Here is a 25,234-nt window from a genome sequence, read left to right as displayed (position 1 = left end):
AAGAATGGTCCTATTTTCAAAGCTACAGAGTGCAATCACTGTCTGAGTCTCTACCAAGAGCTTCACTAGAAAAAGAGTGAAGGGTTCTCACTGGGTGCCACCAACAGACCCCTCTGCAGGACCTCAGCGTGGTAGTAGGATGGTGTTGCCAGAAGTTGGAGGACTGAGTAGTGTACTACCAAGGCTGGTACTGTAACAATAGGAGTGCTGGACTTGGGAAGGTGGCATTTAGGTCTCTTGCAGACTTTGTTCTCTCCCAGGACTGAGTCCCCACTGATTTCCACCACCAGATGCTATGCTGGCCCCTGTTCCCCTCTCAATTGTTCTTGGTTGGGGATCCCTGCAGTGGCACTGAGCCCCCATGCTCCTGGGGGCAGGGGGATTTGCAGCCAAGTTATCCCTTTGGCTTCTGAGCCATTGTGTGTACGTGAGTGGGGGCAGCACTTTCCATGTCTCTCTCCTACCTACCAGTTTGTGTCTGGATTCTTTACATCCCTAGTATAATCCTTCAGTTCAGCTAGGGTTCAGTTGGTCATTCAGATCGATTGCTCTATATTTACCTGTAAATCTGGTTTGGCATCAGGAGGAGGTAAATGTGGCTTCCACTTAGTCTGTAGCCATCTTGGAATCCTTACTAATTACTTCTTAGTACTACAGAATGGGCACTGTAGATTCCTGCCCACCTTCCTGACTTTCTGATTGCACACTGAGTTCAGCCAGTTTTGTAGCCTCTTTCTGCTCCTCACCCTATTTTCTATCAACAGTCCAGATACTTACCTACCCTGGGCTGTTGTGCCTGCTGTTCTTTTTTGGTTTGTTTGTTTAGATGCTATGCCAAAGCAGTTGTCCTGAACTAGTTAGGATTCAACTCTGACACCTTATCTAAATGCCACAGTCTCTCAATCAGGCCAGCTTATTTAATTTCCTTTTTAATAGTCTCTATATGGAAATTCCTTGACTCATGTATCTCTTATCTCATGTCTTTCTTTCCACAAAAGTGGGTGCTTCACAAGAGAAAGTTCCTTCTCTGTCCTTTTCACTGTTGCATCCCAGTACCTAGAAAAGAACTGTTACTGAAATATAATAGACAGGTATAATCAATAAACACTGGATAAATGAGTGAGTGAATGACTGGGTAAATTTTGAGTTTCTAAGAAGTAGAATGTAAAGGGGATATGGTCCATTATAATAGGCTTTTCATTGTCCAATTAAAAAATCCCTGATGAGAGAATCAAAGTTTTTCTGTCAATAATAATGAAAAAATTCATTTTACAAGTTGCATATTGGGATGAAACATTGTATTTTATAATGTTCTATCACCTCTTGGCCTTTTGGCTAAGATCAAGTGTAGTATCTGTTCTTATCAGTTTAATATAATGTTCTAAAAAATATGTGGAGGCATTCTTAAGAAATTGGTTACTTAGGTAGCAATTTAGTCAGTGCTTGAGTCCATCAGATACAGACAGTGAAACAGATTTTTTCTTTTATTCTAGGTGCAGTGTTTAAGGTTTGGCCCATAAACTGATTTACTCTCCCAATAACTTCTGTATTGTGTCATGGATAACATCACAGAAGAGTTACCTTGAACTGGGATAACACTGTGGTTGTCTCTACATATAATTTTTCCAGCTATTCCATTTCTAGGCCTGTGCCTATTCTGTTGACGTTCAGCCAACCTTCTCCCACTGTTCAGCGTTAACACAGATTGCAGTACCTGGAGCTGTGTCCAGGTCTTTAAGTGTCTTCTTCCACCATGGAATAATATGGGACTTCCGACACCATTTGTTCTATAAACTATTATTTAGCTAACATAAATTCTAAGATGTGCTATATATTTTTTCCTGAGCCTCATTAACCATGAGGTTGTAGTCAATCCAACCTAAATTCTTTTCACATGTAGCTGATAGACAAATCACCTCCCTCAATATCTTTTACCTAATAGTTCTGCTTTTGGTATTTGATTATCCTTGTTATATTTCACTTGATCAACTTTACCAGCTTTTATAGACTGAAAAAATTCCTTATAAAATTCTAGCCTATTATTTTTTGGGTTTTTGTATCTAGTTCTGTGTCACTTGTGAGTTTGATTCATGTACATTATCTCTTTATTCAACAATTTGGCACAATTTTAACAGCTGCACATATACCCCAGTATTTTGCTGAGTTGTTCTTCCCTTTGGACTTTGCTTTGTTAGTAATGAGTCATTGAGTAATCATCCAGCCCACTGAGAAACCACTTAACCTTAAGTTAGCATTCATTATTTTAGCTTTTGTAAGACAAAATCACAAGACTATCAAGATGGCTTGTTCAAAATCATCCACACTATACCTATAACATTTTAGCCATCTTACAATAAAGATGGAGAGATTAACATAAGAAATTGTTAAGTGTATCTGAAAATTATACACATGAGAAATTTTATGACAATTGAATAAAATTGAACTAAAAGTGATAGAGATCATTTTACCTTTAAAAAATATATACATTTTATAGAATACTATGCCTTCACTGATACTAGTACTTGATTAAAATTATCCTCATCAAGATAAGGGAAGAATAATTATAATAATAATTATTATAAGGGAATAATAAGGGAAGAAGAATCATTATAATAATAATAGTTATTGAGTACCCATTATACTAGATACTGAAAAGGAATTTACAAATATATCTTTTCTAAATTTCCCTACAATCATATGAGGTAGAGTCTATTACTATCATTGTTTTCCATATGGAGATTTCCAGAGTTAGAGAAGTTATACAAATTAGCTATGTGTAAATGCAAGTAAGTAAAAAAAAACTGAGTTTACATTTAGGTCGTTGATGTGATTTGAAATGCCGATATCTTGTATTAATTACAAATTATATTGTTACATAGAGATTAGATTTTGCAAATAATCAAATCTAGTGGAACCTGTTTAATATAAAGAAAGTAAAACTCAAAAGACACAAAGGAGTTAATTTTATTGACCAAGTCAAACTGGAGAAATTCCAAAGTAAGAGAATTAAAACCATTCTACTTTTTTTAAGCAGAAGGAAATATTAAGGGAATCTATACACAAGAAAACAACTGTGTGGAATACATGGCTGCAGTTCTCATGGCTGTCTTGATAAGTTGGCATTGTTCAGTGAGCCCAGTGACGTCAGTCGTGGACGCACGCACATGTTTAAGTACAACCCATGACCTTCAGGACAAAGAATGCAATGTTGTGTTTCCCTCACAAGCTCTGAAGTCACCAGTTTAAACTTTGAAAATGTTGTTTCTCACAAGTTCAACACACCATATCTCTTCTAATTAAGTGTATCATGCCACAGTTAGGCACTCAGTCAGAGTCTATCCCATGTGTGGTTATCTGAGATTTAAAGGTATTAAAAAGAAAGCTTGGTGATAGCTTGAAATAAGTGCAGTAGTGGGAGAAACAAATTATTTGTTTTAAAAAACTTATTGCTTAAAAACTGATCTGCCAACTACATCAGTTTGTTGTTCCACTTATTTAGGCATTCATTCTTGTATGTGCCATGACCAAAGATAGAACCTGCAATGTGGGCATATCAGGACAGTGTTCTAACCAACTGAGCAAGTTAGATATTTACATTATACTTTATATCAATAAGAAAAATAGGTTAACTGGATTGAAGTAGATAGTATAAAACATAAATCTCTATAAAAAGAGGTCAATAATTGTAATAAATAGAAAAGCCCTTTTCCAGCACAAAGGGATTTTGTTAAAAGGAAAATGTTTATAAAATTTACAAACTAAACCCCACAAGCTATACTTTCAAATCTATTAAAGATACCATCAATTGAGTAACAAGTAAATGTTTTTCACAGGCAGCTTACATAAAATAGAAATACATATTACCAATTACTTTAAGAAAATCTATGCAATATTATAATCAGTTGAGATAAATTCACATGTTTTTCGACTATCGAATTGGTGAAGAATTTTAAAAACATCCTTTATAACTTCATATGTGTAATGCTGTCCACATTCATATATAGCAGGTAGGCATGTAGATATTTATAAAATTTTTCTTTAAAGTTTGTAGTATCTGTCAAAAATATTAAATTGTACATGCTTATCACATGACACTTCAAGGACTTTATTATTAAGTAATAAGCAACTCTATGATGACATTTATATTTCTTTTATTGTACTTCCTTATCTAGTAATAAATAAATAGGTATTCAAAATAGTGAGGTAAAGAATTAGTTTTGGTAGTCAGATGAAACACTGCAAGATCCCTGAGAATAAAACTCTGTATCACCTGCATCTAGAATGGCAGCATGAGCAAATATGATATGAATAACTACTTGTTGAATGGATAAATTGGAATAATATGAAAACATTGATATTCTTGATTGTAATAATTTATGAGGATTATAATTAAAACATAAAGCTATGTTTTAAAAATATGATAAAATATGATAAAAGTTTCTATATACAGTGAGATTTCAGCCTTTAAAATATGTTATTTCCACTTAAATAAAATGATATACAGGAATCAATAAAATTACTAAATATTAAGGTGATGTTACAGTTTGTTATACTTTTTTTATGCTTTCCTCTGTTTTCTAGTTTTTCTATTATAATATAATATGCATGTATTATTGTTACTGTAAGAAAAATATAAGTATAAGCATTTGAGATTTTAGATTAGCAATGAGCCAAACAAAATAAACACAACTGTTTAAAGAGAAATACCGTAAGTGCTGTTAACTAGATCTACTTTTCTCTCTCAACACCTTAGCATGCTCTTTGACTCAGAGTATGGGATTCGTATTCATACATCCAATGATTTAAACCAGTTTTGATAAAGATGATTGTATTTCAGAATCAAGTTCTTTAGAACAAAATAACTTGAAAATACCTTATAATGACTTCATTATTTTTTCAACTATGATTAAATTAGAGATAATTTAATATTGACCTTATTATCATCATTCTATCAAAGGTTAGGTCAATCAAATTTTTCTAATCTTGAATTATTCTCAAATTTGACCTTGATATATTTTATGATCAACAAATAGGCTTCTCTATGAGGAGTGGTTTTAATTTTTTCATTAGCAGAAACTCCTTGGGTCTTCTCCATTGCTTGGTATAATAATGTTTTTCTTTCTTTTTAATTTTTATTTATTTTTTGCAGATTTTTATTGATTATGCTATTATAGTTGTCCCAATTTTTCCTCCTTTGCCCCCCCCCCCCATCTCCCACTCTCTCAGGCAATTCCCAGAGCATTGCTCATGTCCAGGGTTCATGCATATAAGTTCTTTGAATTCTCCATTTCCTATACTGTACTTTAAACCCCATTGATATTGTATAACTACTTAGTTGTACTTCCTAATCCCCTCACCTCTTCACCCATTCCTCTACACCCCCCTCATCTGGAAATCATCAAAGCACTCTCTGTATCCATGATTGTGTCTCTATTCTTCTTGTTAGCTTAGTTTGTCTTTTAGATTTAATTGTTGATAGATATGTATTTATTGCAATTTTATTGTTCATAGTTTTGATCTTCTTTTTCTTAAATAAGTCCTTCTAACATATCATATAATAATGGTTTGGTGATATGAACTCTTTCAGTTTTTTGTCGGGAAGTTCTTTATCTGCCCTTTGATTGTAAATGACATCTTTGCTGGGTAGAGCAGTCTTGGCTGTAGCTCCCTGCTTTTCATCACTTTGAATACTTCTTGCCAATCCCTTCTAGCCTGCAAAGTTTCCTTTGAGAAATCAGCAGTTGACAGACTTATGGGAACTCCCCTGTAGGTAACTAACTTTCTTTCTCTCTCTGATTCTCTTCTTTATCTTTAACCTTTGGCATTTTAATTATGTTGTGTCTTGGAGTGGACCACTTCGCATCCATCTTGTTTGGGACTCTCTGTGCTTCCTGGACTTGCATGCCTATTTCCTTCACCAAATTATGGAAGTTTTCTTTCATTGTTATTATTATTTTATTTTATTTTGTGTGTGTGTGTTTATCAGCTACAGTGATTTATTGCGTGCTTTAATAGTGCAAGTGTACATCAACTGATCCACAGTCAAAAGTGGCAGTTCCCTAACAAATTTATAAGAACTTTAACTAAATCAAAATACTTATTATTTTGTTCATTCCAACAGTCTTCTGTGTGGGGGACAGAAGGCTAGTGATAAGCAGAGTCTCAGTAGTGCACAGTGATTCTGCTTTAAGCTGCTTTTTTTCACAAAAACTTGTTCCCAGTAGCATGCACCCACCTATAAAGGCTTCAGTAGAAAAAATTAACCATAAGCACTACATTTAAGTATAAATGAGATATAATTCTGAATTTGCATTTCCCTAAAGATCATATAAAAGAAAAGAAATTGAAATAAAACAACAAAAAAAAAGACACAGGAACACAAAGCTTTGTAAGAAAGCTCTTACTGTTAAAGATCCAACATTTTTTGCTCTGCAAACAAGTTCCCATCTACAATGATGTGGAAAAAAGAACCCAGATCTTTCAAATTAATAGAAATTAAAAAGAAAATAAGTGGGGTCAGGGTTTTGAGGGATGGGGAGCAAAGGGAAAGAAGAGGGAAGAGGAAGAAGGGAGAGAGAAGAATGATATACCATTGCAAAATGGTTCAAAACATGATAAAAATAAGAAAATAAGAACAGAGGTTCAGAGGGCTAGATAGATCTATTGATGCTCTTGGTGAATGTGCTTGCACAGGTCCAGTGAGGCGGCAGATGCAGGCCCCTATGTGGCGTACTGCTTGGTCTACTGTCTGGCCATTTGGTCATGCTCTGCTCTGTTGGTCATGAACTGTGTGGTGATGCTGCCTTCCAGAGGGTCAGCAGGGTTGTAATCTGTGGGAAGGGAGCAGATGGAGAGGAGGGCTTTAGAAATGGTCAGAGCTGGACTTCAGTTATCCTTCAGGATGTCCACAGATCACACCTTGGCTATTAATATTACAGTGATAGATTCTTGTTCGGAGGGTAACCTTAGGGAATTTAAATGGATATTCTGGTGAAAAGGTATTGTTACAGAAGAACACTCATCCTTCATAGACAGTTCCTGGGGGTCCCAATATAGTTGACCTCCACTCATAAATGTTGTCTCCTTTGGGTCTGGCACTGCAGTTGGCAGGAGGATCTAGTGTAATTTCTGCAAGTTCCTTCTGAATTCATTTAGCACTAGTTGACAATTCAGCAGTTGTTGCTGGATATTTTTTCATCCTTTTTCTTGGCCTGAACTTGTTCTCTTTCTGGTTCTTGTTGAACACTTTTATGTTGGTCTCCATTAGAACTTCCTCCACTAGTGGTGGACTGTCATCAACTCTCTGTGCCTCGGTGGACATTTTAGATCCCTCAGTGCCACTGACCCTCATTGTTTTTTCAAATAGATTCCCAATTTCTTGCTCTTTCTCTTCTTCTCTGGTACCCCTATGATGCAAATGTTGGATAGTTTAAAGTTGTCCCAAAAGCTGCTTACACTTTCCTCATTTTATTGGGTTATTTTTTCTTCTTGTCATTCTGATTGGTTGCTTTTTGCTTCCCTCTGTTCCAAATTATTAATTTGATTCCCAGCTTCATTTGCTCCACTGTTGTTTCCATGTACATTATTCCTTATTTCAGTTAGTGTATCCTTTGTTTATGACTGCATTTTTATGCTATTGAGACCCTCACTAAGTTCCTTCAGCATCCTTATAACCAGAATTTTGAATTCTGTATCTGATAGATTGCTTATTTCCCTTTTATTTAGTTCTATTTCTAGAGTTTTGATATGCTCTTTCATTTGGGCCCTATTTTATTGTCTCCTCATTTTGGCAGCCTTCCTGTGTTTGTTTCTATGCGTTGGGTTGAGCTGCTCTGACTCCCTGCTGTGGTGGCATGGCCTAATGTGGTAGGTGTCCTATAGGCTCCAGTGGCATAGCCTTCCCTGTCACCCAAGCTGTATACTCAAGGTGCACCTTTCTTGTTGGCTGAGTTTACACTAATCTGGTAGTTGAGCCTTGGATTCTGTTGGCAGATCAATGGGAGGGATTTAACCAGGCCAGTCAGCTGCAAGGATTGGCTGTGACCACTGACCACCAACTTCCACCCTCTGTAGAGGATCATTTGTGCAGGGGAAAGGTGGTGGTGCTGTGCTGGGGTCTGTAACTGTCCACTGGGTTTGCTGGCTCTGGGTTTTCCAGGTGGTACAGGCCAAGGTCATCCCCACCTGTGTTCTGCCCAGGTCCAGAATCCTGCAACAGCTATAAAGCCATCAGCAGATGACTACTACTTGTGTTGGGCTTAGAGATTCCTAGCTGTGAATCTAGGCTGGCTTCTTCTAGTGCCTGGCCTGGGGCCACTTAGTAAGAATTATGACAGCTGGGGGCTTAATGAGGCTTGCTATTGCTTGTTTGATAGGATTTAGGAAGTTGTCAAGCATGAACCAAGACAAGCCTTTCATATGGAAAGGTCATGGTTAACCATTTGGGTATGCCCATTTGTTGGATGGGAAGGAGTTTCAGGGGATCTCCAGGGCAGAACAAACAGTGTTATCCAGGTTGGTGTAGTCTCAGATATGGCTCTGTGGCCCTGTGTGGGAAGGGCTCAGAAAAGGGGCAGTGACTTCTGCCTACCTTTCTGTTTGGAAGAAAGCTGTACCCCAACTGCCACGTTGGTGTCAGACACTTTGGTTCCTCCCTGTATGCCACTGGCACCTTTTAAGTGCCTGGTGCTGGAGCTAAGATGTGTGAGTCTGAGTAAGTCTGTGTATGAGTTCCTTCAGAGGAACTGCTTGTGCTTGGGACTCCAAATATTTCTTCCACTGGCTTAATCCCCATTGGTTTTTGCTGCCAGAAGTTATGAGGACTTATCTTCCTGACACTGGAACCCTGGGCTGGATGGGCTGGTGTGGGGCTGGCACTCCTCACTCCCAAGATATCCCTCCTTAATTTACCTACTACGCATGGGTGTGGGACCAGCCCATTCTGCATCTCTGGCCCTTCTGCCAGTCTGGATGGCTGTGGTTTCTTTAATTCTCTCATTGTCAGACTTCTACGCAACTTGATTTCTGATGGTTCTGAGTGATGGTTGCTCTATATTTTAGCTGTAGTTTTAATGTGGTTGTGTGAGGAAGTGAGCCATGTTTACCTATGTTGCCATCTTGGGAGTAAGACTCAACAATATTTTTCTATTATAGTAATTATCACATCTGTCTGTTAATTACTGACATCTATGTATCTATCTACTTTTCGACTTTTTCACAGCCTGTGATCTCCATTTCAAAGGGGACTACATGTCATTTACCTTCTTATTCAATATTTTAACACAGTTTTTAGCACGCAACAGGCAATTCATGTTTGTTGTGCTTTTCTAAAGATTTTATTTATTTACATTTGGAGAAAGGGGGAGGGAGAGAGAAAGAGAGGGAGAAAAACAACCAATGTGTGGTTGCCTCTTACATGCCCCCTACTGAGGACCTGGCCTGCAGTCCAGGCTTGTGCCCTGATTGGGTATCGAATCAGGGACCCTTTGGTTCACAAGTTGACATTCCATCCATTGAGCCACATGAGCCAGAGCTGTTTGCTAATTTTTTTAAATTTATTTTTTTTAAATGTTCAATGGCAGTTTACATTCAATATTATTCTGCATTAGTTTCAGGTGTATTGCAAGGGGTTAGATGATTTTATACTTTATAAAGTGGTTTCCCTGATATTTCAAGTACCCACTTGACCCCATAGTTAATATGATATTATTGACTCTATTCTGTACTCTGGACTTTATATCCTTGTGACTATCTGTATCTATGAGTTTGTACTTCATTTTTTTAAAAGATTTTATTTATTTCATCTTTGGAGGGGAGGGGAAGGGAAGGAGAGAAGGAGAAAAATATCAATGTATGGTTGCCTTTTGTGCATCTCCTGCTGGGAACTGGCCTAAAACCCAGGCATGTTCCCTGACTGGGAATCGAACCATGATCCTTTGGTTCACAGGCCCATGCTCAATCCAATGAGCTACATCAGCCAGGGCTGTGCCTCTTAATCCCTTTTCCTTTAACACCTAGTCCCCACTACTCTACCCTGCAGCAACCATCAGACTATTCTTTGTATCCATGAGTCTGTTTGTTTATTTTGTTCTATAGATTTCACATATAAGTGAAATTATATGTGTTGTGTTTTATCACTATGCAGCAGTGTTTTATTAATCTATGAAAAATTCTACCAGTAACTCTTATATGTTTAACATAATATTAATAATTTCATAGATTATACGATTCTGTGAGGGAGGACATACTGATATGTATGAAAGATTGGCAAACAATACAGAGTGAATGAGTGTTAAATGGTGTGGGATGGACAGCAGATGCCACTAAAGTCAGGGGAAATTGTGGTCAGTAAGGCTGGGGCTCAGCAGGCTGGTGTCGGAATGGAGGCAACGAAAAGTGTAATGTGAAATCTATTGTACTTGCTGAGTTCCGAACGTTACGACAGTTTAGGATATTGATCTGTTAAAAAAATCAAGTGTCTTGTTCAGTTTTGAAAATTAAATATTAATAAGGGTTCACAACTTTTCTTTTAGTGGATATTTAGTTTAGATATTAAAGTGTTCATTGCATCATTAGTGTTGAATTTTAATCAATATTTCAGTAACCGTATGTGAATTTATCCAATGAAATGTTAATGAAGCATTACTTTCTTGCAGTCTCCTTTCATAGCATAGTTTATACTGAAAGTCTAGTACCAGTGGCAAAAACTGGGGAGTAAAATATGCTCTCTTGTAGCTCCCTACCCCAGGTGATAACCTGCCTCCTCCAGGGATCCTTGAGTTTACCAATTAATGTGTGCACTGTGTCTGGTATACTTCCCCAGAATCTCACAGTGACCCACATTTCAAATACCTTTTTTCCATACACCTGAATAAATGAGAAACATGGAAACATTTGTTTCCTTTGTAACTGCATGCTTCATTTTTTATTGATAATTTATGTTAATATAGAAAGTTATTTCCATTAACAGCACCCTATTCTACAATCAGGAGCTGTCAGTTTTTTGGTGCAGATGCACTGGGAGCCATTAGTGACTTGCCAGTGAACCTATTACAAATGATGAGACTTTGAAGTCTGGTAGTGTTCAACATATTTTAAATGTTGGAAATAGGTAACACTGTGTGTGTGAAATGTGACTGAACTCTTTTCTTTAGACTGTCAGGGATAGGGCTTATGGTAGATTTTATTTTATTTTTTGTCTCCTGTTATTTTATAATGGGTCAGAGGTTATTTAGGCCTCATATGCATATTTCTGAAAGGGCAGCACAGATTGAAAAAATGTCACTGCATTAATGTGTGCCGTTCTTGGCTTCCTTGGCTATGCCTCCTTGTCACAATTATTGCCAAAGCAATGCCATTGTGTGTCCTGTGATTCTCGGCCCATGCAATTTAGACCAACCCATTTCCATGTTCTTAAGGTAATTATGTCCCACCAAATGTCAACTAAATGACTTTGACATTCAAGATTCTTAACAGCTTTTGAACACCATGTTATCTGTGCTATTTGTAAGTCATATTCATGCAAATCCCCAGCTTCAGACATATTATACCATCCCATCTGCTAAGAAGGTTCCCACTACTTCCGCCTTTGAATTGCAGCTAGCTAGTGGGGCTATATACCTTTCGAAAATGTTCTTAAGGTATTTACTGTCTCTGTAATTCTACTAGAGGTAGTATGTTCTGACCCATTCCAAGTAAGAAAATGACATATGTGTGTGTATATATATGTGAAACATCTTTTTTTTTTGAAAATAGCAATTGTTATCTTGTGGACATGCACTACTATTTTTTCTTTGGGCAGTAACAATAACTTGGCCAGATGAGTTTTTGGCTAAGTTTATCTTTGGTTTATTTGTAAAAGAAATAAAATACATACCAAATAAAATCTCAATGGAAGAAAAATATAGGGAGATATGTCAAAACAGAGGGATCAAGACCTTGTATTCTTATATGACATAGATAAAGTAAGAGCCTCTGACTGGAAGATTCCGTCTTTCTTTCTCTCTCACACACACACACACGAGTTAGTAAAATTATGTAATATACCAGTCAAATTGTGGTTGTCATAAAATCTCTCTGATAGGGATTTTTAAAAGCCAACTTTGAAAATCATTTTTTAAAGAGTAGTTATTGCATGGTGTAAAAAGGGACCCACCGACAGTATCATGTTCTGGGTGGCTACACCCTTGGGGGTAGCTCTTTATTTCATAGCACAATTACAAACCCCTCAACTTTTTTATCAGCCATGTGAATTCATGTTTGATTCGATGACCTCTCCAGTCATTCCAGAAGAAAATAATTTCTCATCATAAAATGAATATATTTCTGATGCTACTCACCCAAGAAATATACTTCATAGAATTGCTCATGTGAACAGCAGTTTAATCACAAATCAATGCTAGTAATTTTGTGTCTGTCCCTGGGAATTACAATTTAAGGCTCATTTTGACATTGTGCCGTTTACTTCTGATTAGGAAATACAAGGGCCTTTGCTATTCCTATTTCAGCCACTTTTCATGCTAATCGCCTATCTCTTTTAGATGTAAACTTCCCTTACTCCAGACCCATGCAAAGAAAACATTGTTTACACCACATAACCTAGAATTAATTATAGTAGAAACAGATAGAATTTTAGTAATGACTTGAGAACATTAGTCCCTTACAGCTCACTTAAAATGATTGAAATGTCTAATTGAATTAGACTTTCACTATTCCTGTTTGCAAATATTTTCTATCATATATTTTAGCTATTATTGTTTAACCATATTTATCTAAAACAAGGTAAAAAAACAAGTGTTTCCCCCCAGATATCATTGCATTGCAATAATCAAAACAGATCACTCTGGCTTCCTTTAAATGGAAGCTCAACGTGTAAAGCCTTTGTTATTTGACCACTAGCACAGGATTCTCTTACACCCTACAAATCATACTTCACAATGAATACATATTATTAGAAAAATACATACCACAGTGCACTCCAGAGAGAATTTTATTATAGAATGGAAGAAGTGTAAAGTTAGTTTGTACGTTTTGGTTGGAAGGGAAGGAAAACAGTATTTTTTACAGTGTGCTATTTCCTGGCACTGTATTATTTTATATGTTTGTAATAAATGCCATCACATTTATTCTTCACAATCATATTTTATGTTTATTGTTGTATGTATATTACATGTCAGGCAGTGAGTTAAACACTGCCGGGAGAACAATAAGTAGTATCCTAGCATCCAGTGCTCTAGTCTCCTTCGGTGAATGATTCATTGAAAACATGTGTGTAAACTACTGTTAGCAATACAGGGTGAAAGGCTGTGTAAGGACTGTCTGTATAAGAGACAATGGTGGTTCTGAACATTGTTTACTTCTGTTACCCAATCCCCTTGGCTTTTTTAAAAAATTGATATAATTCAAATGCAGTAAAGAGCCTAATTCTCAAGAGCACAACTTGTGACATTTTTCATATGTATCCTGCCTATGTAACAACTGCCGAGAGCCACATACAGAACATTTTCAACAGACCCTGGAGGCTCCCACTTGCCTCCTTTCAGTCATTGTACGTCTTCAGGTGAAGACTGCTCTGGGCTAACCCTTTCACTCAGTGCGTTTTTGAGATCCCTACATGTTGCTTATGTCTCAGAAGTTATATTCCATGTTATGTCTAGATAATAAATAATCGTGTACACATATCACACTTTATTTGTTATTCAACTTTAAATGGACATTTGTAGTGTTTTCAGTTTTGTGCTATTAAAATACACTACTATGAATGAACATTTTGTGTATTATTTGATACATAGAAGTATGCATTTTTCTTGGGTATATACTTCAAAATGGAGTTGCTTGGTCGTAGATTATGTGCATATACAGGGTTAGTAGTTATTGCTGAACTGTTTCCCTAGGAGATTGTACAAATTTGGACTCCTATCAGCAATGGAAAGGGTTTATCATTTGCTATACACCTTCCATTTATTAGGTGCTATACACCTTCCATTTATTTGCTATACACCTTCCATTAATTTTTCTCAGCTATATATGTAATTTTTGGTGTAATGGCATTTATATCTCAATATCTTTAATATCTTAATATATATATCATTACTTTATTTATTTGTTTGTATTTAATTGGTTTATTATAGCTCATTATCATATAAAAGTGAGCTCATTTATAATCTTTATTACTTTTATTTGTTTACATTTTATATTTAATCATAAAATTTTAAATAGCATTTAAAAATTTTTTATGTTTTTTATGTCTAGTAATAGAAATACAATTTATGTTATATATATGCTGACCTAGAATTCAGTCACTTTACTAAATCCCCTTATTAATTCTAATAGTATTTTTTGTAGATTCTTTTCTAACTCTTTATGTAAACAATAAAGTCAACTTTAGTTCTTCCTTGCAATCTCTTTATCCTTTATTTATTTTTCTAGCCTTACTGTATGAATAAAGCCCTCCAACACGAGATGTTGACTAGAAGTGGTTATACAAGGTGATTTCATCCTGTTCTTGAGTATAGGGGGAAGCATTGAACATTTTACCAATGATTATAATATTACTTGCAGATTTTTAGTAGATATCTTAGACCAAATTAAGAGTATTCCCTTCTATTACTAATTTGCTGAGACTTTTTAATAATCATGAATGGAGAGTGAATCTTTTTGAACCTCTGAAAATCATCATGCAATTTTTATCTTCATTCACTTAATGTGGTGAATTACAATGACTTATTTTGTAATGCTAGCCCCACTTTGCACTTATGGGTTAAACTCATTATGTATTACATTTATTATATGTGACTGGATTTCTTCTACTAACATTTTCAGGGTTTTTTTATGTCTATGTTCATATAAGATGCTTATCTGTTATTTTTGTTTAATATCTCTGTCAGAGTTTGTGTTAATATTACCATGCATGGTAAATAGGCTGCAAAGGATGCCCTCTGTTTCTGTTGTCCGAAGGAGTTTCTGGGATATGCTAATAAATGAACATATTAAATATTATTTAAAACTCACTGGTGAAATAAACTGGGGCTTGGGTTTTTCCTGTGGGAACATTTTAAATTATAAAAATTGAGTTTCTTTAAAAGGTATGATATCATTTAGCCCTGGATGGTGTAGCTCAGTGGATTGAACACAGACCTGCAAACCACACCAGTGCGGTTCAATTCCCAATCAGTGCAGATGCCTCTGGGTTGCAGGCCAGTTCCCAGCAGGGGACTCACCAGAGGCAACCGTACATTGATATTTCTCTCCCTCTCTACTTCTCTTCCCTTCCCCTCTAAAGATAAATAAATAAAATCTTTTTTTAAAAAGGTATGGTATTAGATTTTTATTTATAAATTGTCACTTTTGAAAGTTGTGTTTTTTATTTTCTCTAGTTCATCTAAATCCAAATATTTTCTACTATATCTTTGTGGTTATAAGAATTACTCTCTGTGATTTCAGTGCTATGAAATGTCTTTGGGCCTGATTTATAAAGTACAGAATATATTTTTTTCAATGTGTACAGAAATTTACTGAAGTCAAGCATAACTCATGTTTGACTTCAGTAAATTTCTGTATACATTGAAAAAAATATATTTTGCCCTTTTTTTCATTGGAGAGACAAGTAAATGTTAATTAAGTAAAATTGACAAATAATGTTTAAATCTTATATACTCTTTCTGACTTTTTATTTTTACCACTTTCAAACTATGCTAGAAATTATAACTTTTTCCCTTCTCACATATTTTGCTTTTATTTTCTTATGTTTAATTTCTCTGCCTATTACAAACTGCATTTTTGAGTAGCATTTCATATAGTATAAAATTCTAGGTTGTCAGTTATTTTCTTTCTTCACTTTACATACATTAATTCCATTATTGGAGGAAGCTTTGGCTTCCACAGTGGACAAATTTCTGTGGACAAATTAGTTGTATGCTTATTATTCCACTTTTTTAAAGACTTTATTTATTTATTTTTAGAGAGAAGGGAAGGGAAGGAGAAAGATCAATGTGTGGTTGCCTCTCACATGCCCCCTACTGGGGAGCTGGCTTGTAACCTAGGCATGTGCCCTGACTGGGAATCAAACTGGTGACCCTTTTGTTTCCAGCCAGCGCTCAATCCACTGAGCTACACTAGCCAGGGCTGTTGTTCTACTTTTGAAGGTACTATGTGCTCCTCCAACACCACCACCCTCTCTTTTCTGCAGCTGCTATTAAGGCTTTTCTGCAGGTTCTCAGGAGTTTTGTTACAATGTGCCTCTGTGTGGTTTTTCTGCTTAGGATTTACTGAGCTTCCTGGATCTCTGGGCTAGCCAATGAGAGAGAATCTGGATTACGATGTTTTAGTCTCTCAAGACTTGCTTGATAATGTAAATCATAAATAAATAGAGAATTTTATAAAATGTTGTATCATGTATAAGTTCAATTTTTAAGTCATAGCCAGCTGGAGGGTTGCATTTTATTTCACCATTATAGAAATTGTATCTGAAACAATTTCGAGGATTTTTGAGGAAGTCGTTTCCTCATTTTTAATATACAAGTAATACTGCAAATAATTTCAGTGGCATTTTAGAATTAGGGAAATATAATTTTATTATAGAAGGTTCCCTATAATTTCCCATGTCAATACTTGGGTGGATACTATAAGTATAGAAGAATCTGGGTTCCATATGTTCTTCCTGATCTCGACCCCACGTGTCTTTTATAATGACTTGTGTTCCACAGTTATTTTACCTATCTGTGTCTTCATATTCTATTATAAACATGTCTTATTTATGCTTTGATACTCAACACCTAGAAAATAGTGGATACAATGAGTGTTTTTGAATAATGTTATAATTTGACATATTTGGAGTGGATTGTCATTATTTAAAATCAGGCTTCAGTTTATACATACTTCAATAATAATCCATATGATAGACTGGATTTCCTATAAATCAAAGTTTTAATTCTATTATCCACACCATGACTACTTTATTAAAAGACACTCAAGTCCACAGCTTCTTTCCTTCCTTCTCAGACTACAGATCAATCGGTGAGTTCTTCCAGCATTGAACACTGTGTGATGTGCTTTGTCCCATTTACTCCTCAAACCAACCCAATGAAATAAAAATCATCATCATGCCTGCTTCGTAGATGAGGAGATCAAAGCTCAGAGAAGTTAAGAACCCTGCCTAAGGTACGTGACTGTGAGCAGTAGAGTGGGTGGCAGAGGACATCTGGGACTGAGACGGTGGTGAGCACAACGCTGAATTATGTACCCTTAGTCCTGAGCAGCAAACAGTGAACTTTCAAAAGTGGGTTGTTTTTGTGGTAGCATGCGTAAATCAGTCCTGATTGAGCAAATAGGTAAGTGTGTCAACATTGTTGGCAGACAAAGCTCTCACTGAGGAAGGAGGGGAATAAAATGGGAGAAGAGGAGAATGAACCATGTGAGAATGGACACCAAGTGAGGGACTGGAATGGACACTTGGTTACTAAATTGTCTGTGCATATTTAGGTATAAGCACATATTTAGGTATCTATATATTTGTATGTGCTTATGTATTTGTTTGTGCTTGTGTATGTTGGCTTGTATATGAGAGGGTACCCAAAAGGAACTGGAATTGTCTTCAGGAGGGTGGGCCCCTTGTAGTACAGACTTCTCCCACTGGGGAGTGTTCTAGGAACCCATCTGTGTTGGTGTACCATTTGGCAATGTGAGAGGCTGTGTTGGCTTCAGTGAATTTTTTGAAGGCTCTTTCAATGTTTTTGCCCACTTTACAAAGTGGGATTTATTGATATGAATGCACCTGCCAACACCACACTGAGTTTTCACCAGCTTTTGAACCAAAAACGGCATGACCCCCATGCCCCACTCTATTCACCTGATCTTGCCCCAAGCAACTTTTTTTTTGTTTCCATGGATGAAAAAAGTTCTCAAAAGGAAACATTTTTGCAGATATGGAAGAGATGAAACAGAAAAAGCAGAAGCACCAAAAGGCATCAAAACCAACAAGTTCAGAAACTGTTGTGTTGTGTGCCAAAAAAAATCTCGGCAGGTATATTGCATCCAATGGAGAGTAATTTGAAGGTAACTGAAATTTAAACATGAAAAAATAAATACTCAATTTTTTATAAATACATTTTTGGAGGGTCCCCCTTGGGTATGTAACTTTATAAACTCTTTCCATTCAAAAGGCCTGGGAACACACACACAGCATACAGATCTTAGTTTCTAGTACCACACACTAATCAGAGGGATCAGGCTCCTTAAAGAGATGCTGAGTACAGAGTGGAGGTAGAGGAGATCAGCCTGGAACATCTTGTTATGCTGAAAAGTAAGAAAGTCATGAACGCAATGATCGGATCTGTCACACTGGCATAAGAGTCCCCCATACAGGGGCCCCACCTGCCACACAGCCAAGAACAATTCAAACATCAAGTAACTAAGGAGAGTAATGAATGGTAAACTGGAAAACTGGGAATTCATGAATTCATATCACAAATAAAGAAAATAAAAATAAATGTGAAAAAATGGACAATGGGCATCTTGTTTATAGGAAAGTAGCAACTGCTGACCATTAAAAAAGGAAAAGTCCTGGAGCTGGAAATCAGTTTTGTAGCCATCACAGTGAAGATCGGGTCAAGCAAGAATCATAATGAATGCTTTACCTGAGATGGAAATTTTGGTGAAGGGCAGGATATTTTTTTGATTTTCATCTGCCTGCAGACCCTTACTAATAGCAAGGGGAAAATTATGCAGTAGGAGAGTAGGACCGCACCTTGAGCAGGTAACTAAAATGAATTTCAGAAATAGAAACAGATTGACAATGCACCTCGGAATGTGCTGTTTGAGAAGGACACATGTCATTTACATCGTATTCCAGCTGGGAAGATGTGATCTGAGTCTGATAATGAAGAAACACCCAACAAACAACATGAGGAATATTCTATTTTAAAAGGAGGGAGGTAGAGATTATTCAGCAGAAAACTTATTTCAATGTCATACAAGATGAAGAAGGACTCAGCAACTATTCTGATTTATGGAACTGAATGGATATGATGCCCGATTTTAAGCCTCATCCTGTACTGGAGAAAAGCTGCTACAAAAGATATTAAATTCAGTTTTAAAAATGGAATAGCTCCTAGAGTGCTATTGGAGCAGAGCATCTAGCCTGGCCCTAAGCTGAAAGCTATGTTTGACTCCTACTATTTCTAACAAGAATATGATAGAAAGCTCTACTTCTGGGAACATCCAGATGCTTATTTGACTCACCTCCTGTTGGGAACTGCCCTGCCTGGTTTCAGGAGCTGTAAACCCCCCACAGCTAAGGCTGAGTGAGTGACCTTCAGACCATAAGCCACTAAGGAGACAAAGCTCATCTCTCTGGCAGGAGCGCCACTTCTGCTTCTTTTTTCATAACTGGCCCCCAATGCTTGATCAGCCAATGATGAGTAAGATTCCCCAAGGGGGAAATCACCTAAGTCAGGCATGATCACGTGGAGGCCCCAGGGAAGGACTTGGGGGGCTATGGAGAAAGGGGGTGATGGACCCTCCCCACCAGCTTTGATGAAGCCTGAGTCCTTGGTCTGTCTGCAAGAAGTCTCTGAGAATTCATTGGTTATCTGCCTCCTCTGCCTGACTTAAGCCTGGATACAATGACAGAGAGTGGTGCAGCCTTCTGCTGGGAATGGCAAGCTCCCTGGGTAATTAGACCTGAGAAGGAATATGTGAAACCCTGTGAGACCTGCTTTGTTTACAATGCTTTTAGTTAGATAAGGGCCCAAGCAGAAAACGAGTTTATATTCCCAAAGTTCTGTAGCCTTTTAGCTGACAGACCCTGATTTAGACAAAGCCCTAATGGTTTTTTGTATACCATCTACTGTTTGCTGCCTGGCAGTGATTAATAAATTGTACCTGAACTCCTGTGCAAAAATCCCAATAAAAGCCTGACTAGGCAAGGGTCAGTGCGCTCTCTTGAGAGAGTTGCCTGGCTGCTCCAAGCCACTCTCCCCTTGACAGGGTGGCGAGGCTGTTCTGAGGCTCTTCCTGCTTGAGAGAGTAGCCTTGCTGGCCCTTTTCCTCCACAGGACTTGGTAGTCCATGTGAATTTGTCTCATGTCTCATCCATGACCTCAGGCATTGCTGGTCAGTGCATGCGTCAACCTCCTTGTGTGATGGGAAGAGAGCAAACTGTAAAGTCGGTGGGGTCAAATGTTATGCTGGCTGACTCTCAGTGGAGGGTGCGGTTATTCTTTATACTGTTCTTGAAATTTCCCTGTCAGTTAAAAATCACTTCTACATTAAAAGTTTTATTTATTTATTTATTTTTGATAAGAGTACACAGGATTTAAAGTCCTAAGAAAAGATCTTCTTCTGCCCTGGCTGGTGCAGCTCAGTGGATTAAGCACGGGCCCACAAAACAGGATTGCAGTTTGATTCCCAGTCAGGGCACATGCCTGGGTTGCAGGCCAGTTCCCAGCAGGGGACACATGAGAGGCAACCATACATTGATATTTCTCTCCCTCTCTCCTTCCCTTCCCCTCTAAAGATAAATAAATAAAATCTTTAAAAAACCTTTAAAAAAAAGGAGAGCTCTTTTGGCTCACCTGGGGATTATCCTAGATATGGCCGTAAGTGTTTCTTTTTTTAAAGGGGTAGTAAATGGACAACTTTAAAAAAGAAAACATGAAATCATTTAAAACCAACATTTTAAGTGATTGAGGGAAAATATTTTTTGTAATATAAAATGTTATATCAGTTTTTCAAGGTGGGAGGTAAGTTACCTTACACTGTGTTTCTGGTTGCAGTTCACACCTACCTTCCTTTCTCGGCTGTGACATTTCAAACTCAATGGGAGTGGCAAAGAGAAATCAATTAATTCAGATTAATGGCTTAGAGGGTTTTTTAGACCGATTTTTTCTTATCACCTTTGAGTATGAATTCTTGTTGAGGACTATTTAATAATTCTGATTTTGACATCTAAATCTCCTTAAGTTAAAGAGAAAAATGCACGCTTTTTATATAATGTAAAACATGAATATTTTAAAGGAATTTCTGGGGATAATGATAAGACCCAAATCAATTCCACTAACCAACCATTCACAGCCAAAAAGAAAAATTTATTTTGAGAATAAAATTTGTGACTAACCAAACTAGAAACTAGGTATGTGGCATCATGATAACCATATTTTTCTTTTGTAATGTTTGTGCTCAATGGATGTCAGAAGCCTTGTTATTTTCTCTGAGAGCTCATATTTCTCTGTGGTATTAGTTATCTCTTATGTCCAAAAATATCTTCTTGAGGGGTAGTTTCCCAGTATTAGTTTCCCCTCTCCCACTCTGGGGGGGCTCCTGACTAGAATGTGACCCACATATATTTTTGTGTCCCTGCAAGATTCTTGCAGGTTTTCACTAGCTTTTCCAATTTCTAAGCGTTCATCACATTTTGAAGACGTCACTGGAATGAGGCTGGGGAATTAAAGATGAATCCAGTTCCATTTTATGCTTGGTAGCATTTCCGTGTTTACACTTTTCATTCTTGCTCTAGTGAACAGGATGGCTCTGATCAAACCTAGGGAAACAACAAAACACATGCAATTTCTTAGCAGTCATAGTCCCTGAGGGACTGGGAGCAGCATTCAGTGAGATAAAAAACTGTCCTCATCAAGGGGCTAGAGCAACAGGGTAAGGAATGTTGTTCAGTCTTTCAAATTCGTACAATGGCAGTGATATCGGCTTAGTTCTCTTACAGAGAAATACTAGCTATCTTTTAGATTCACTTCACATGCATTTAAAAAAAATTAATTCTCCCAACAATTCTACGAGGAATGGATTATTATTATTGTGCCTACTTTCCTGCAAATAGGCTGGAACTTAGAGTTTTAAGTTTTGTTAATAAGGCGGAGGTATCAAAACCCAGGTCTCTTTGATTCTGTATTCCTGGTATAACATGAAATTGCAGGTATGGTTGTCTGAATTATCCAGGTATCACTGGAGTGAATCCACGTGGTCAATTAACTCCCTCATTTTCCAAAGGAAGACACTGAGACTTAGGGAAATTGGGTGAATTGAGCATGTTAACAAGTCAGTTTCTGCCTTAGTACAAATAAAACAATCACCCCTGGTCTCCTAGTAAAAGGCCACTTTGCTCTGTTCTGTACCTAGATTTTGATATTCCTTCTAGAAGCTATTATAGAGTATGCTTCATGAAGAATGATCCTTTATTTTATTATTAAAAGAATTTGTTGCCCTGGCTGGTGTAGCTTAGTGGGTTGAGTGCAGGCCTGTGAAGGAATGGATCTTGGTTCGATTCCCAGTCAGAGCACATGCCTGGGTTGCAGGCCAGTTCCCAGTGGGGGACACATGAGAGGCAACCACACATTGATATTTCCCTCCCTCTCTCCTTCCCTTCCCCCTCTGAAAATAAATAAATAAAATATTTAAAAAAAGAATTTGTCAACATCCATATGTTTTATTTTATAATTATATTACAGTATATTATATAACAGTTCATTGCATCGGGCTAAGTATTGTCTTTTGAAAATAAAGTATGCAATTTTCATTTTTGTTAAGTTTATGTAAAAATCAATATGATGAAATTAAACCTGTCTGATCTGTTGAAAACAGAAGAGCATACTTTAGTATTTTATTTTATTTTATTTTTTAAATATTTTCTTTCTTTATTTTTTGAGAGAGGGGAAGGGAAGGAGAAAGAGAGGGAGAGAAACATCAATGTGTGGTTGCCTCTCATGTGTCCCCTGCCGGGAACTGGCCTGCAACCCAGGCATGTGCCCTGACTGGGAACCGAACCGCGATACTCTGGTTCGCAGGCCCGCGCTCAGTCCACTGAGCTACGCCAGCCAGGGCCCATACTTTAGTATTTTAAAGAAAAAAAGAAATAATAGAACAAATTGTCTTCATTCCTTCAGGCACTTTACACTGGTAAATTAGTTTATCAGTAAAGTAAATGAATTTGAAATGGCATGAATTCTAATTATTTAAAAAATTCTCTCATGAAATTCAAGGTATTTTAATAGTCATTTCCACTTAAAATAAATATACACCTTTGATTCCTTTTCATTATTACTGCAGTGTCAAGGCCATTTCATTTTTTGCGGGAACAAAGAGGCACAGCCCACTGCCCAAAGTCTAGGGCACAAAAGTTTCAAGGACTATCCAGGAGTTTCAAGTATCTTTTTGAAAATGAATTCTACTCATTGAATATTTTGTTAATAGACTTTGTCTTTTTTTTATATAGAAATAGAAAAGAAATAGTGGCCTGTAGAGATACCTTTTGTCTAATGATTTTGGAATTAAAGACCGAGGACCAGGCTTACGTTTGAGCTCTGTTATTGATTTCCTTCCTGCCTCACTTGTCTCTTTGTATCCTCTATCTTTCCCCACCATGCTTTATGCCCTGAGACTACACCAAAGAGTTCTCTTGCTCTCTGGTTTCCAGTTGGAAGCAATCAATGCAAAGTGGGTCAAGGTTTTAATTTCCCCTGCTTCCTTCCTGCTGGTCACAGTGGGGAAGGGACTTGAGCTTACTGAATACCAGATGTCTCTCTCCACAACTCTTCTCTTGTTATCCTGGTAAAACTCTACTCTTGTGGTCCTTTAAGCCTAGAAGTAGTAAGTGCTTCCTACTTAGACCTGTACCTTGTAGATTTCTCTACATCCTAAATTTTATCTTTATAAATAGTACCTTTATTCCACTATCTTCAGTTACCTAGTTTCAGTGTTTCATCTTTTTTCTTCCAAAACTAAGACTGGTACACTAAATTACCTTGAAAAAATTATATTTTTATCTTTGAATTTCAAATTTTTCTTTATAAAGTGTACATAGTAATGCCCATTACTAAGCATTGTTGAGATGGCTCATCTCTGCTCTCAAGATAGAATTCAAACTTGACAACATTAATCCAAGGTCTGTGCCTATTTCCTCCGTTTTATCTTTTGCCAGCTTCCCCCTTCAATATCTCTGCTGTAGCCATACTGAAATACTTTCAGCATTCCCATCTGCTCGTTGCTCCATGCTTGGTGCGTTAAAAACATTCCATATCATGTGAAACCCTCCCTCTTATCTTTTTTCGCTTCTCTTTAGTAAAGTCTTCTGAGCACCACTTAAACTAGGAAGTATATCCTTATTAGTCTTATTTCCAGTCTAAACTGAACTGAATTTTTAAAAAATTTCCCCTTGGTCCTTTATTTCACACATTATGGCACTTATTTGCCTACCTGTTTAGATAGAATAAAAACTCCTGAGGTCAGGGACAACATGTCTCTCACTGGAATTATAGTATTTACATAATCCTGGTCTCACAATGGGGAGTGAATAAAAATTTATTGTATGATTGTGTGTATATGTGTATATATGTGTGTGTGTGATCATGGTCTGTCCGGCAAAAGGTCCAACCATTGTAAATATAATGAGAATGGTTTGTGCAACATTCATGTAATCTGGCAGCCAAGGAGAGTGGACTGGAATGTACATGCATGAACAATGATGACTTCACTGTATTAGTCAGTGGAGGGCAGTAGACATTGTTGAGTGAGCATGTGCACTGTGTGGCTGTCACATTCGAATGACTGAGCAAGTAGAACAATGAATCTACATCAAATTTTGCATTGAACATCCCTCCATGGAAAATATTTGGATGATTCAGTTGCTGTTATGGGTAACTGGTGATTGACAGCTTTATCCTTACAATGCACCTGCCTATGCATCATGTCTCATGTAGAGATTTTTGGCAAAACATCAAATCACCCAGGCGACTCAGCACCCCCCCCTTACAGTCTAAATTTGGCACTGTCCAACTTTTGGCTTTTCCCAAAACTAAAATCACCTTTGAAAGGGAAGAGATTTCAGACCATCAGTGAGATTCAGGAAAATACATCAGGGCAGCTGATAGTGACTGAGGGAGCTGTGTAAGATCCCAAGGTGCCTACTTTGAATGGGACTGAGGTGCCATTGTCCTGTGTACAATATATCTTGTATCTTCAGTAAATGTCTCTTATATTACATGGCTGGATACCTTATAGACAGACCTCATATGTATGAATGAGATGGGTTTTCTTTGAGAATTTTTGTTTTTCAGAATATTAATCTATTAAATTGTTACTACAAGACAGTGAATATATAATAAAAACAACAAAAACAAGCAAACAAACATGCCTTACTGACCTATTCTTTGTCACTTCTGATTAACTTAAACTTTATATATCTTCCTAAAATATACCTTTGAGGGCCCAGATATAAGGAAACATTCTT

At 37.0% G+C, this 25,234-nt stretch overlaps 2 pseudogenes; one reads left to right on the top strand and one right to left on the bottom strand.

Moving 5' to 3' along the window:
- Positions 1–1,315: 1,315 nt before the first annotated feature.
- Positions 1,316–1,433, top strand: LOC119038712 (uncharacterized; annotated as a pseudogene).
- Positions 1,434–6,720: 5,287 nt separating this feature from the next.
- Positions 6,721–7,321, bottom strand: LOC119038711 (ubiquitin-conjugating enzyme E2 E2-like; annotated as a pseudogene).
- Between the last annotated feature and the right edge of the window lie 17,913 nt (positions 7,322–25,234).

The sequence above is a fragment of the Artibeus jamaicensis genome, unplaced genomic scaffold (assembly GCF_021234435.1).
Source record: "Artibeus jamaicensis isolate MK-2021 breed Jamaican fruit bat unplaced genomic scaffold, CSHL_Jam_final scaffold_1964, whole genome shotgun sequence".
NCBI classification, from domain to species: domain Eukaryota; kingdom Metazoa; phylum Chordata; class Mammalia; order Chiroptera; family Phyllostomidae; genus Artibeus; species Artibeus jamaicensis.
The sequence above is the reverse complement of the archived record's forward strand: the minus strand, read 5'-3'. Positions and strand labels throughout refer to the sequence as shown.